The 12,625-nt window shown below is 35.6% G+C and overlaps 1 protein-coding gene across 1 annotated transcript in view; it reads left to right on the plus strand.

Moving 5' to 3' along the window:
* The first annotated feature begins 2,409 nt into the window (after positions 1–2,409).
* Positions 2,410–12,625, plus strand: part of LOC149066208 (dystroglycan 1-like) — a 123,680-nt gene continuing 113,464 nt past the window's right edge. The window contains exon 1 of the mRNA XM_089253231.1: positions 2,410–2,594. The gene's annotated coding sequence lies outside the window, so the exon portion shown is untranslated. The remainder of the gene's footprint in view (positions 2,595–12,625) is intronic.

The raw sequence follows: 12,625 nt of genomic DNA on the forward strand, positions 1-12,625 counted from the left end.
AGCGGTCTCCGCCTTGGCAGTGCTGAGAACCGTGTCCCCCAATATCTTTCGTCGGAACATCACGTGACTCGGTGAAAATAAATCACATTCCCCCTTTATTTTCTTACGGCATCCACAGGAATTTAAAACAATAAATCAAATAATTTCAGCATCGATGAGGTAATTTCAAAATTAATGAAAGATATAATTCCAGGATTAATGATAGAGATAAGGGGCCATTCAAGTGTTACGTAAGCAAATTTTTAGGAATTTTTGACCCCCCCCCTTGTCAGCAAAATTTCATCATCAGCTCTGTCCCTCTGAATCCTAACTCATATTTTCATAAGGGGTGGTTGATGACGTAAGCATTATCCAAACCCCCACGTCCCTCTTTGTCATCCAAAAGTCAGCAAATCGGAAACCCCCCCATCGATGATGACGTAATACTTGAACGGCCCCCTAATTCCAGAATTAATGAAAGAGATCATTTCAGCATTACTGAAAAAAATTAATGAAAGAAAGAGATAATTCCAAAATTAATAAAAGAAAAATTCTGGTTTTCAGAAATATCAGTATAAACATCCAGAAAATTCAGTTTCTCAGTATATATTTCGGGCCGAAAAAATAGCATCTCTCTTAATACACTTATTGGTAGTATTTTCAAGTTGTTAAGGGGGGGGGGGCACGGGGCCCCCAGACCATCAAAAATATTTTTTAATTGAAATTTCGGAAAAGATAAAAAAATTCATCTTTAATAAATTCATTGCGAACCACCCTCTAAGCCAGTGATTCCCAAAGTGGGCGTTAACGCCTCCTTGGGGGCGATGGAAAGTTCCACGGGGGGGGGGGCGGTAGAAGCAACGGGCATAACATAGGATCCTATGGGTTAGATTGCGTTGCGGGGCGGTGGGAGAAAAAAAATTTCTGAAGAAGGGGACGATGGGACAAAAAAGGTTGGAAAACTATGCTCTAAGCCATGTTATGATAAATCGCATAAGCGCCCTTTGGCCCGCAACCAAATATGGCCCTGGGGGGTTATCTGATGCGACCTGCCCTCCTCAAACCTAATTTTGTAAAAATGAACTAAGCGGCACATTTTCTGATCACTTAAATGACCCGGGACACAGTTCCATAACACTTAAACGATTCGTGACATATTTAGAGATCCCTTGAGTGACATGTTACGTGGTTTTAGAGCACTTAAGTGGCCGCCAGTGCGGTTCTGCATCACTCAAGTTACCCGCGGCTAATTCTCAGATTATTTAAGTGATTCCGCGGCATATAACTACGGATCACTTGAGTGATACATGGCACAGTTCCAGAGCACTTAAGCGGCCCGGACACATTTCCAGATCACTTGGATCCGCGAAACATTCAGAGATCACTAAAGGGGCTCTGTAGGGCACTTGTCAATAGGGGGGGGGGAATGTTACTTCAAGTGCCCACAAACTATCGAAACGTTTTTCTTGTTTTTGGGCCACCGAGTAAGGTGCCATTAAGAATTTTGATGACGTAAGCATTGTCCAAACCCTCTCCCCCCATCGATACTGACGTAATACGTGAATGGCCCCTTAGTCTGAAATGTGCTATATATTACGGTTGGCCAACCGGTAGTGGCACGTGTTACAAGTGGCCGCCATTCTATTAAAAAAAAAACCATGACAAATATGTGAGATGAATAATCTTACGTGTAGTCGTAATCGTCGTAAGGGGCCGTTCAAGTATTATGTCATCATCGATGGGGGGGGGGGGTTTCCGATTTGCTGATTTTTGATGACAAGGGGGGGTTTGGATAATGCTTACGTCATCAACCACCCTTTATGAAAGCATGAGGTAGGATTCAGAGGGGCAGAACTGATGACGAAATTTTGCTGACGGGAGGGGGAGGGGGTCAAAAATGTCTAAAAATTTGCTTACGTAATGTTTGAACGGCCCCTAATGTAATTTCTGAGTTAGGAAGGTATACTTAATCGTTGATTTGAAGAATAAAAAGTCAAACTGGCTTCTTTGAGAACACGTCAAAAACAGGGACATTTTTGCTAAAAAGCCGAAATCAGCCAGAAAAACAGAAAAGACCGGGACTGACCCGGGAAACACGGGCCGCATTGTCACCCTAGTCCGAGCTGACACAAGAAATTAAAAAAAAAAAAAATTTCCGTACCAAAAAAATTCCCTCTTCGAGAGAAGAACTTTAACCGCGAACCGCATTCAAATGCACCAATTCCTTCAATTCTTATGAAGGATTTTAAACCATTCACGAATTTTCGGGACACCCTGTATTTAGGCGGCTCCTCAGAAGCATTTGTAATCAAAACTCGCACATCAAGCAATTCCCCAGTCCCCCCCTTCCCAACGAAATAATAAAAGCGTCCAACAACAAAAAAAAAAAGAGAGAGAGGGAGGTGCTTTCAACAGCGCCATCTGGCGGACATTCGCCATATCACCGTGGAAAAAATTCCTCCCGAAACGGAGGCCAGTCCTTGCTAAACCGAGAGGCGTTCGGGTTCGGTCATATTCCGAGAAGACAATTATTATTATCTCTGTGTTTTTGTTTATTTCGACAGGGATTTTAAAAGGATAATTAACACCGGAAATAATCCTGATAATTAATCCGGGTGAGTAACAATTATTCAATTATCATTATTAGGGTTAAAATCCTGTTTGTTTTTGTGTGTTGAGGTCGATTCAAAACATGATCCATCTTCCGCTGGGTAGAAGAAAAAAATATGCCGGCATTGTGAAGTTGGGTTTGGTTCGTGATTGTTGTTGGGGGATTGTTAACAGCTTCTCCCTAATCTAACATTGTTGTTCGAATTATCTAATAATTCAAATCATAACAATCGATTCCAGATTTATTTTTTTCGACAGTTGTGACTATCGTGGATGAAATTGATTAGATGGTTAGTTTAGGATTGTTGTTGTTGTTAACAATTTTTCTCTGATCTATATTGTTGTTGCAATGATTATTAATACATTTAAATCGCAACAATCGATGGTATATCTATATTTTTTGTATAATTGTGATTACCGTGGATAAAATCCCTGGGCTGGATCGTGATTGTTAGGGAATTGTTATCAGCTTTTCCTTGATCTACATTGTTGTTGCTGCAATTTTTTAACAATTGAGATCGTAACAATCGATTCCGATTCTAGATTTATTCTTTTCGGTTATTGTGAATAACGTGGATGAAATTGATTAGTTGGTTCGTGATTGTTGTTGGGGGTTGTTAAAAGCTTCTCTTTGATCTATATTGTAGTTGCAGTTACTTAATAACAAAAAAGAGTTCGATGCTATATTTATTCTTTTTGCTATATTGTTGTTGTTGCAATCATTTAATAATTGCAATCATACCAATCGGTGCCATAACTATTTTTTTTCGACAACTTTGATTATCATGGATAAAATCATAGAAAGTTAGTTCGTGATTGTTGTCAAGGGATTATCAGCTTCTCTCTGATCTACATTGTTATTGCAATTATTGAAGAAATCGAAGCTGTAGCTATACTTTTTCGATAATTGTGATTATCACGGATTGAATTTCTTAGATGGTTCGTTCGTGATTGTTATTCTCTTCTCTTCAATCTACATTGTTGTCGTTGCATTCATTCAATAACTGAAATCACAACAATCAATGCTATGTTTTTTTTGTATAATTTTGATTATCATGGATGAAATCGTTTCGATAGTTGGCTCGGGATTGTTAACAGATTTCCTTCGATCTATAGTATACATTCTATACTGTTGTTGTAATTATTAAACAATTAAAATCTCGACAACCAATGCTAGATTTATTCTTCTCGGTAATTGTGATTATCATGTACGAATTTGCTTTTGTCTTCCGGTAATCGATTGTGACAATGGTTTTTTTTGGCTGGAGTAATTTCATACTTATTTTAATTGCTTTGATTAACCTATAATTCATTGTTTATCGATTAATGATTGTTGACTCAATTCTTTAATTGTGTAATTTTTCGACCTTATTTTTAAGAAAAACATGGTAAATATAATTATCGAAATATCGATTGTTATTTGGGCATTGCCGAAGGAACAGTCGAGCGAGAATGACAATAATTATTGATTGAATTGTCAAAACAATTCTATTTGTATCGCATTGGAAAAATGTGACATTTATCGAAATGTGTTTTCCTTTTAACAACAATAATTTAAATAACAATTGTTGTCTAAGGCAGCGTTTTCTGAAGCAACCTTTCTGAACCCAAGTGAAAATATCTGAAACAATTCAACGGACCACTTGTGTCCCGTATTACGGGACATTCTGTATTTTCAGTTGTCCCTAATCGTTTCATGAATTTGTCAGGTTTTTTTCAGCGATGCTTATTTAACTGTTTAATGCTTATAAAAATCGTGATTAAACAACGTTTTCATAATTATTATAGTAATTATGGATATGTATTTTTGAAGGTACAAAGTTTTTTCCCTCTCAATTTTTTGTGATTTTGCTACTTACGGCAACGTATTCTGATGACGATTGGCGACGTCCCGTATTTTACCGTATTTCGGATCCCAATGCCCTTATTTTTCTCTCTATGGAATATGGTGATCAATTAATTTGAATGTTCTTGTTTACGTCAAATATATTTTTGTTTACTGTGATTTGTAGCAGCCCTTTATTCCCCCCCCCCCATTCATCCATTTTTGCAGAAATTAGCAAATTTGCCATAAAGTACATCTTTTGGCAAATCTGCTTCGTACAATCAGTGATATCCCGTATTTAGGATCGCAATTCCCCAAACTTTCTTTGATGAGGTATGGTAAATCCTATGAAGGTGCAATTTTTATTTGAACCCATGTGGCTATTAGTAATACAAATTACTACAATTGAATAATTTTTCATTGTTAGAATCAAATTGTGAAGTTTGCCTGCGGACCACAGGTTGAGAAACGCTGATCTAAGGTGTACTATAAGGTGCTTAACAATTCATCTTAAATCGGATTGTTTTAAACTCGAATTGTTTTACATTACGGCAATAATTGTTGATGGGATTGTTGGGATAATTATTTTGTTACATCAACTACGATACTTAAGATAACAGTAGCTGTGAACTAACAATTCATCTAAAACTGCATTGCGTACTTATATGGCAATAATTGTTGATTGAATTGTATGAATGATTATAGTCGAATCCCGTTTTAACGAATACCATTATAACGAACAAAGCCCGTTTTAACGAACGCTTTCTAATACCCCAGATAAGTTTATATAGGAACAATGCAAAAACCTGGATTTCCTTTATAACGAAATTTTTCGTTGTAACGAAATGATTCTCCAGTATCTGAGTTCGTTATAACGGGATTCGACTGTATTTTTACTTAGTGTTGAAAAATACTGGTTACATTCATCTAAAATTATAATTATTATATAACACACTATTGTTGCAGAGAAAAAACATTGTTAAAATTTAAGGTTGGGGGGGGGGGGGCTGAAATTTTTAAAACAGCCATAAGAGTTCGAGGCCCACCCAGTACGGAAGCATTTTTTCTGTTCTTTTCTGAGCCCTACCTTATACTAAATGTTCTAAAACACGTGTAAATAAAATCTTCAATAATTAAGGTGGAGGCGCTGCTCTCCCCCAGATAAAATAGTATTTAATGAGTGTATTGGCTTATTCAAACCACAGAGTGCCGCCCTTATCAAATGTGGGACCTAGTGCGGAAATTATTTCGGGGATCCTTAGCCCCGATTTTACATATTTTGTGGGGTGGGGCACTGAATCGAGCATGCAAAGATTAATGAATCATCACAGAATATACAGGAATGCTGAAAAATATCTACTCACACAATGAAAATTCAGAATGAGAGAAATTCAAAAATTGATGAAAATTCAGAATTAATGAGAAAGTGCCAGAGTTGGTGAAAATTTAAAATTAGTGAGAAAAATCCCGGAATTCAGAACTGATACAAATACAACGAGGTGGCTGAGAAAAAGATGCCCATAAAAATATGGATGTCATATATTTCTAAAATACAGCAACCTAATTAAAAATGCAATTAACAAAAATTATAAACAATATATACACATGATAAAATACTATACAATGCCCATAATGTATTTATGGTTGTCTTATTCTAAGTATGGATAGCTTCTCGATTTACCCCAACATGTTTATCGTATTTCTTTTTAAACGTGTCAATTGTGTTACAATTTACTACCTCCGGGGGTAAGCTATTCCATTCATTAACAACCCTATTAGAGAAAAATTCCCTGCGACACCATAGCCTTGCATTGTCCCTTACCACTCGATACTGGTGTTCCCTTGTAAGAGCAGTCGATTAGCGGTGTACTAAAAGTTCATGGTCTATCCTATCCATCCCATTTGAAAATTTTGAACACTTCGATCATATCTCCTCGACATCTGCGTTTATCCAATGTAAACATATTCAAAAAATGAAGTCTCTCTTCATAACTCAAGCCCCGTGTGCCAATAAGGACACGCGTAGCTCTTCTCTGCACTCCTCCAACCAAGTCTCTGTCCCTCTGTAGGTATGGTCTCCAAAACCTTACAGCATACTCCAGTCCAGGACGAACTAAGCCTCGAAAAAGCGGAAGAATGACTTTAGGAGAACGCGAAGAGACTTTTTTGAAAATGAGACCAAGCATTCTATTCGCTTTTTTGACCAGATTTTAACTTCATTTATTCATATTTATGAAAGAAATAATTCTACAAACGATGGAAATTCAGAGTTAATGCGGGGAAATTCTTCCAGAATTGACGAAAATTCGAGAATTGCGCCAGTTGAAGCTTAGACAACCTTGTTTACTACAAAAAAAAAACCATTTATGTTGTATACATATTTTTTTCACCTCTATCACCGTAAGTGCGAATTAAAATTCCAAAAAAATTGGACAAAACGTTAAATCTGATAAGTATGCGAGATGAATATTTGATTTTTGTCGCAATTATCATACACTATAATTCAGTGGTGCGCAAACTTTTTGAAACGCGTCCCTCCCCCTTTAACCAAAAAAACATTTTATCGGCGACTCCTATACATAGGCTGACCATATGTCCCGGTTTTCGGAGACTCCAATTTTTCGCTAGTAAATGTACTGTCCCGAAAGCACTTTTCGGAACGATTATTTCGATTTTCATTAGGCGATACTGCCTTCCCAAAAAAAAAAAAAAGGAAGTGTAGCGAGTTGTGTGGTCCTTGATTCTCGTATACGGACGCGGTAGCCCAGGTCGATAAGATACTCGCCTCAAGTACCGAAGGATGTTCAGAGGTGTCGCGAGTTCGATACCCGGTTCGTCCTTGTCCGAAAACTTTCCTGACACAGGGGTACAACAAAAACGTCGACATGACCACAGAAAAAGATTGCTGACGTAGGGAGTCCTCCATCAAGGGGTTAGCGCACCAACCTCTCGACGAGTATAAAAAAACAAGCCTGCCGTTCGGAATCGGCAATAAATTGTAAGTCCCGGTCTAATTAACCCTCGTGTGCAGAAAATGACGGTGGTGCGACAAGAATGATCAATGATTGTCGTATACAGGGTGATTAAGAAAGAATCATCCGATTTCTTAAAATGGTTCTACACTTGAAATCAACCATTAAAAAATATTGTTCATGAAACGTAGACACATTTCCCGCGTATATTCACACATTTTATTCTGTGTTTTAAATTTTTGAGAAATATACAATTTTGAAATCGAGTGATTCTAACTCACGCTGTACAAGTACTAACTTGATATCGTCCACGGCATGCACCAGAGGCACGAATGTACAAATTTTCCTTTTTTATCAGCTGTTTGGATACCTTGTTTTGCTATCTAAGTTGTGCCTGAAACGCGAATGTAACACGTGTTTCAAAAATGGCCTATTGGAACGCACGTTACAAAAAATTTTAGGAAAATAACATCCATAGAGTAACATGGGTAGATTAAACATTCAAACGTCATTTTCCACGTTCTTTTCTTTTTGTAAGGACATTGAACATGCGTGATTGTCACGACGGAACCGATATATATATATATTGATTATTGTATTAGTAGAATTTGAAAAAAATACATTGTCTGATACATGGTAATTAGTTCAGCTGAATAAAGACATTCTTTAGTTTTGGCATATTTTTAAATAAAAATGAATTTCTTATTTGGAAACTTTAATATTAGAGAATCTCTCGCGACCCCGCTAGTTCGTTGACGTGTTCATTGTGCACCACTGCTATAATTTATAGTGTTATTGAAAACACTGTGTATTCACGACTTTAGTAAATGTGTAACAAATTCTGAAAAAGGTATCATTGAAAAAACGGGACAAATGTATTAAAAAAAATCGCAACAATGAAAATGAGAGGAATATCCCGTAATACGGGACACGAGTGGTTCGTAAAATTGTTTCAGACGTTTTACTGGCCCTTGTTTGTAGAAACGTTGAGAAACACTGAATTCTATATAACGTGGAGACGAAAAATGCATTGCCAATTTCTTCTCCCCACTTTCCGTCCACAGTAGTTTTCTTCTGGAACTCATCAAGTTTGTTAACAACACTTTCGTGTAGCCATTCCGTCCTGCTGTGTATGAAAAAACTCTCCACTTTCACCAGTTGGGGTATCCAACTGTGCCATTTATTTTCGTTTGAGTCATTCAATCACCCCTTCCCGCCTTCCACCACCATCAATGTGTCCTTCATTCTTACGTCACTATTACTTTTCCAGCCTTCCTTTTGGTAAATATATATTATATCCAAGAATATATAGTAGGTCTATATTGGTTAAGAACCGCCAAAATAACTTGGAAAAAGGAATTTTTTTTGTTTTTTTTGGGGGGAGAAAAAACTAATTTGTGGCAACAGCCAGAAATGAAAAAAAAAAATTCCCTAAGGTTTGGAGGGGGAAAATGAATTTTATTTTTCGGGGATTTTTATTGATTCAATTTTTATTTTTTTTTCTTCGTGTGTTGTAGTTAATATTATGGAATCCATGAATAATGTATGGATTTCTCTGGAAGCCATTAAGGATGGTGGTGGTGGCGGCTTTTTTTTTTCCTCGATGGAGTCGAACTCGATTTTAATGAGAGGATTAATTCACTGAGAGAGTGAGTTTGTGTGGCAAATATTTCTCATGAGTACAGAGGAATCATATGAAATGAGTGTAGTTGGCCCCGTTTAATCGGATATCAATGATTTCCTGCACGTAATACCCGATTAAGCGGGGAACAATTCAATTGATATTTTACAACGTTAGGAGTTTTTGTACGTTGAAAACTGATGAAGGATCGGTATTAATAAATCTTCTCGAATAAATCGCATCAAAAATGAAGTTAAAATTATATTTAATTACAATGATCACAATATTAAAGATTTTTTCATTTTCATTAAGAAAGTTAGCGCCCTCTATTGGCCTAACAGAGAACAAAAATAGAATAATTATATACACTTATTGACGGACGACAACTTGAATACTTGGAGGCCAGTATCTGCTCTGAATATATATATATTTTAAATCTTATCAACATATTTTCCATTAATTTCAAATGTTTCAGTCGGTAATAACAATACGCGTATAGGGGTTGACATGTGAAGAGTAATATTTTATAAAGAGGGAAAAAGTCATTAAAATTGTATTAAGCGGGGAACTTTAACATTGTCTGTATGGGAGGGAGGAATTTGTCCGTTTAAGCGGAGTATTCGTTTATCCATTGTTCGAGGCCGACTGCACACGTATGATAATCATATTATTTGATGAGTATTTATAGTCGTAAAGAGATGTATACAATCCAACCTCGTTAATGAGTCATTCTTGAGAGAGCAAAAATATGACTTAGTAGGCGGAGTGACTCGTTAAACGGAGTAAGCCATAGCTGTGCGAATTCCTGCCTGAGGACAGTTGGGACTTCCAAAAAGTGATACGGTAAGCGGAGTGACGTATTAACCGGGTGACGCACTAACGAGGTTTGACTGTATATATATACTATACTGAAGAGATATGTCACGTAAGGGTCCTCAAAATTTATACGTTTGCTGTACCCTTGGGAATATCAGAAATTCTGCGACACCTCTGCCTAATCTAGTGGCACTTTATTTACCACTCAAAATTGTCCTGACACACACCCAACTAAGGTGCAATAAGTGTTCCGTGTCATCACACCGTTTGAGAATCATCTAGTGAAGGGGATCTTCAACCTTTCTTGGGTCGCGAGCACAACCTGTGTCAGTCATCAAAGGAAGAGCACCCTTACCGCAACTTCGACATGAGTAGGCCTCTGAAATCTGCATAATTGTAATCCTTGGATGAAGTTTTCACCGGGTGCTTAAGTGCTCGTGAGCACTGATTCGGACATGAGCATCGAACACTCTTAATGCTCCAAGAGCACCACGTTGACGATGACTGGTCTAGTAGTAACCTCTACTTTTTTGTGCCTTCATAATTTCTCGTAAGAACTCTCTAAATATTGTAAAGTTTTTCTCGTGAATATTAACAACTTTGCCGTAGAAAAATCTTGTGAATACTGTAAATTTTCACTTGAATATTGCGAATTTTATCGTAGAAATATTTTGTAGTATAAGTTTAATGAAGTTTTTCGTAAAAAAACATTATAAATATTGTAAAACCTCACTTAAAAAGCACGCAAATAGTGTAAATCTTGTAAGTATTGTGCATTTTCCCGTAATAATCTAGTAATATTGTGAATTTTCTCATTTTAAAATCTCGTGAATATTTTAAAATTCTCGTTTTCTCGTAAAGTTATATAAATTTTCTCATCGTAAAAAATCTTAACCATTGTAAAATCTCGCGTAAAAAATCTCGTAAGAAATAAGTTTAATTTAAGAAAAATTCTTTTTTAAGATGTTTTTTTAAGAAAAAAAAGAAATCGTGAATATTTCCCGTGAATAACTTTTAACATTGTAAATTTTCTGGTGTAAAATCTCGTGAATATTTTAAAATTCCCGTAAATGTAAATTCCCTGATGCAAAAATCTCGAAACGTAATTTTTTTCATAAAGTTATTTAAATTTTCTCATGAAAAAATCTTAAATATTGTTAAATCTCGCGTAAAAAAAATCACTTAGATATAAGTTTTTCTCTAAAAATTTTCTTCAAGATGCTATAAATTTTATAAAATGTTTTCGTAGAAAAAATTCTTGTGCAAATCTAGTAATATAGTGAAAATTTTCGTGTGTTAAAATCCCGTGAATATTTTTAAATTTTCTTAAAGGTTGTAAATTCTCTGATAAAAAATCTCGAAACACATGAATTTCCTCTTGAAAAAAAAACCCCTAAATATTGTAGAATCTCACGTAAAAAATCTCGTAAGTTTTTCTGTAAAAAAATCTAAGATGTTATAAATTTTCTTGTAAGAAATTCTCGTTGAAAAAAAAAAAATCTCGTGTTTATTGTGAATTTTCCTCGTATATTTTGAAAATTTTCTTGTAAATATTTCAAATTTTCTTGTGAATATTTCAAATTTTCTTGTAAATATTTCAAATTTTCTTGTAAATATTTCAAATTTTCTTGTAAATATTTCAAATTTTCTTGTAAATATTTCAAATTTTCTTGTAAATATTTCAAATTTTCTTGTAAATATTTCAAATTTCCTTATAAAAAAATTCGTGACATTGCGAATTTTCTTGTAAAAAAAATATCGTGAACATTGTAACTATTCTCGTACAAAATCTTGTAAACAATATCACAAAATTTTCTCGTGAAAATTGTTAATATTCTCTTAGGCTGGTATTACACTATAAAAGTTTGATAAAATCCCTTTTATAAAACTTGGAAAATTTAACCAATAAAGTTATTGGTTACGTTCTACAAAATGCAGCCGTTGACCTTATTGGCTGCATTTTTCAAGTTTTATAAACGGACTTTTATCAAACTTTTATAGTGTAATACCGGCCTTACATAGGCCACTCGTATTCTTTTGATTACATTTGTGCGCATGCGCAATCACTTTTATTCACCCGGTGCTCATTAATTCTTTTCTCAAATATATGAATTTCGATCAATTACTTCCCAACATTACGACAGAGTAAATAAAGTTCACCATATGGTAATTTTTTCGATATTTCCAGACATTTAAAACTATTCAGGCATCTCATTATTCTGATTGTGCCGCAATTCGTGGCAATTCCATGGAAGGGATTTCGTTGCTCCAAATGACTTTCCATGGCACCATTATAGTGAAATCTTCTCATTGGATTTGGGGAGCGGGGTGGGGGGGGGGGAAGAAGCTTTTTCATCATGGAAAATTGAATTTCTCTTGATGCATATTTTAAGCAAATTTCCATTTTTTTCCTCCTCTCAGAAGTCTTCATTTGCTTTAAATGGTTGTCGTGTTTGATATGTGCGTTATTTGCTCTTCTTTTTATTCCAAATGAAGAGAGAATGGAAGAGATTTTATTCTATTTTATTCTTCTCATTTACGTGAAAATCTCGAACTCTATTTTTCATTTTCTAAAAAGAAAATCATCTTTTCTGTGTATGATTCTTTGAAAATTGAATTGGATTTACGCGGTGGTGTGCAGAGATTCTCCTGAACTTAATGAATGTTTTTTTTAGATTGTGCTCTTTTGCGGTGAATATATGGGGAGTGGGGGGGGGGGTGTGCATAAGGAAAACTTTCAAATGAAGAGAGCTGCAACTAAGCATCACAGATTTAGTGATCAGATGCAACAAACAGCTGTGT

The sequence above is a fragment of the Pholcus phalangioides genome, unplaced genomic scaffold (assembly GCF_987345545.1).
Source record: "Pholcus phalangioides strain wild (caught in Gottingen) unplaced genomic scaffold, Ppha-v1.0 ptg000032l_1, whole genome shotgun sequence".
NCBI lineage: Eukaryota > Metazoa > Arthropoda > Arachnida > Araneae > Pholcidae > Pholcus > Pholcus phalangioides.